Raw genomic sequence first — 3,102 nt, 5'->3', positions numbered from 1 at the left:
CGAACGGTAAATGCTCGATGGCCCATTTGGCTATGCGGCCAGTGGCATCCCTGTTATTGATAATGTCATTGAGTGGTACTTCAAATGCCACTATGATAGAACACTATTGAAAGTAGTTTCGCAGTTTATGGGATGCCATGAAGACTGTGTAGGTTATTTTCTGATAGTGGGGGTATCAGGACTTGCAAGGTGTAAGGACCTCTGATACATAATAGACTGGCTTTTGGGTGGGGAATTTATGTCCCTCTTCCCCTTGTTCGACAACGAGCACAACACTAACCACTTGGTTAGTTGCCGAAATATATAATAACATGGGCTCTCCAACACCTGGTGCATTTAGGATTGGGTTGCTTGCAAGAAGGGCTTTAATCTCTTCCAGTCCGGCTGTGGCAGCGTTCGTCCATTTGAAGTTGTCTGTGCGCCTTAATAGTTTGTAGAGTGGTAGCGCTTTCTCTCACAATTTGCAGATAAAGCGGCTTAAGGCCGCGACACACCCAGCTAGCTTCTGGACTTCCTTTAGGTCTGTTGGTATGGACAACTGTGACAACGCTCGGATCTTAGCTGGGTTTGCTTCAACTCCTCTATGGGAAACAATGAACCGAGCAATTTTCTGACCGGAAGTCCGAAGACCCATTTTTCCGGATTAAGCCGTATGTCGTATGTTCGGAGGTTGTGGAAGGTGAGGTAAAGATAGTCCACTAGTGTCTCGACGTGTTTTGTGTTGATGACCACGTCATCCACGTATGCTTCGACCATTTTGCCTATTTGCTTTGAGGCAGGTTTGAATCATGTGCTGGTAGGTAGCCCTAGCGTTTTTGAGTCCGAAGGGCATAGTGTTGAAGCAAAAGGGACCATAATTGGTGATGAACGCGGTTGCAGCCTGGTCCGATTCCTTCATCTTAATCTTATGGTATTCGGAATAGGCGTCGAGGAAACACAAAGAATCATGCCCTGTTGTTGTGTCAATAATTTGGTCGATGTGAGACAATGGGAAGGGATCTTTAGAGCAAGCCTTGTTGAGGTCCTTGAAATCGACACGCAGGCGCCAGGATTTGTCCTTCTTTGGTACCATAACCAAGTTGGCTAACCAATCCGGATGTTTAATTTCCCTAATAAACCCAGCCTCTAACAACTTGGCTAGCTCTTCACCCATGGCTTGACGCTTGGGTTCAAAGAATCGTCGTAGTGTCTGCTTCACGGGTTTGAATCCCTTGATTACATTAAGACTGTGTTCGGCCAGTCTTCATGGGATGCCGGGCATGTCTGAAGGGTGCCAAACAAAGATATTCCAATTTCTCTTGCAGGAATGTGCGTAGAGCGGCGTACACTACCAGATCCAGATGTGCTCCGATAGATGATGTTTTGTTAGGGTCTGTCGGGTGCACTTGGAATTTGACTATTTCCTTGGCTGGCTTGAAAGAGGTGGATTTGGATCTCTTATCGAGGATCACATCATCCCTACCCACCATGGACCGTAGGGTGGTTAGTTCTTCTGCCACTAGGGCTTCAGATAGTGCCTCGAGGGCCAAGGACGCAGTTCTGTTTTCGGCACGAAGGGCTTTGTCCGGGTTGCTCAAAATTGTGATAATTCCATTAGGTCTGGGCATTTTGAGTTTCATATACCCATAATGGGGTATAGCTTGAAAGCGTGAGAAAGTGTCCTGTCTGAGGATGGCATGATACCCACTGTTGAAGGGGGCCACATGAAAGAGCATCTCCTCGGATCTATAGTTCGCAGGCATGCCGAACACCACATCCAGTTTAATTTTTCCCAAGCAGTCTACTTCTCGACTGGGGATAATACCTCGAAAGTTGGTATTGCTTTGCTCGATGCGTGATCTATCCATCTGCATTTTGTCGAGCGTGTCCTCATAGATGAGGTTAAGTCTGCTGCTACTGTCCATGAGCATTTTAGTAAGCCGAAAACCATCAATGATGAGGTCACTACAAAAAAATACACTTTCGTGATTATACGTGTTTGTCACAGTAGGTCGCGTTTCTTTGTCATGCATGTACATCCATGACAAATTTATGACAGAATCAAGATAGTCATACATGTGCTGTCATAGAAGTGTTCCATGACATTACCAAAATTATCATCACGGAAGTGTCCACTTCCATGACGATAAATCGCGCGTCACAGAAGTTCTTTCGTCAAGGGTGACCGACACGTGGCATCCACCGTAACGGAACGCTGTTAAGATATCGGGTCGGGTTTTGGATCCGATAACCCGTTAACAGCCCCGACCAATGGGGATTTTCCACGTGTAAAATCATCGTTGGCTGGAGGAAACACGTGTCGGCTCACCGATGGGACAGATGTCATCCACTCATTGGACAGAAGGCGCCTATGATACGTCGACACGTGGCACGGCCCAACAGAGGCCCATTCCTATGAAAAGGCCGGCCCGTTTGACTTGGTCAAAAGGTGGCGGGCCAGCCCATTGAAAGCCTGTTAACGGCCTATTCACATATAGCCCATTTACAGCCCGCTAACCCAAGGCCCGTTACGCCCTATCCGAATTAGGCCCAGTAGAGTCATCTGGGCCATCCAATATGATTCCAGCCCATTTTAACTTCTGGCCCATGTATGGCCCATGACGTCTTTCGGCCCATATGAGGCCCTATGTAACTCTTGGCCTATTAACGGCCCGTGGTGAAACTGGCCTGCAATGAACAGTGTATCACTTTACACCCATTAACGGCTCGTGGTGAAACTGGCCCGTAATGAACAACATATCACTTTATACCCATTAAGGGCCTGTTATTCAGTTGGGCCGTTTCCAGCAAATGTTATCTTTTGACCTTCTCAGAGCCCATTTATTCTTGGGCTCATTTCCAGCATTCGTTTACTTATGGCCCGTTACTGTCATTTTATGCTTGTGGGCCAAATTCAGCCAGTGGTTACATCAGCCCGTTTGTGGTCCGTTAATACGTTGGGCCATTTTCATAGCGTCATCAAATACAGCCTATTAACGATGGCCCGTTATGGTCATACGGACCGTATAAGGCCCATTGATGATACGGCCCATAAAAGGCCCATTATTTCTATGGCCCATAGAAGAACCATAGCTACAGAACCTGACCTGAGAACATATCTTC

This window comes from Triticum aestivum, chromosome 3B, assembly GCF_018294505.1.
Source record: "Triticum aestivum cultivar Chinese Spring chromosome 3B, IWGSC CS RefSeq v2.1, whole genome shotgun sequence".
Classification (NCBI taxonomy): Eukaryota; Viridiplantae; Streptophyta; class Magnoliopsida; order Poales; family Poaceae; genus Triticum; species Triticum aestivum.
Note: the sequence above shows the minus strand (reverse complement) of the source record.